The sequence below is a fragment of the Echinops telfairi genome, unplaced genomic scaffold (assembly GCF_000313985.2).
Source record: "Echinops telfairi isolate 266 unplaced genomic scaffold, ASM31398v2 ScPeMD7_7;HRSCAF=31, whole genome shotgun sequence".
NCBI classification, from domain to species: Eukaryota; Metazoa; Chordata; class Mammalia; order Afrosoricida; family Tenrecidae; genus Echinops; species Echinops telfairi.
Window position 1 is genome coordinate 8,612,063 of NW_022103904.1, and position 283 is coordinate 8,612,345.

A 283-nucleotide genomic window follows, 5' to 3' on the forward strand; every position below is an offset into this window, starting at 1 on the left:
CCCCCTTGCCATTGATTCATCCTCCACTCTGCCCTCTGGAAAAGCGGCCTCTTAAATGATTGTTTCAGGGCCCATGGTGGCCCCCAAGCCCCCCACTTCCAACTCCGGTTCTTGCAGTTTCTAACGCTTTTCCTACTTTTTCTTTTTCAATCTTTGGTGCTACACTCGGAAGAGAAATAAAAGAGAATCCCAAATCATACACAGATGGTACAACTTTCGCTTTTCCTCCACCACGCCGGAGGCGCGCCTCTCGCCCCCCGCTCACACTGCGCACCCCCCCCCC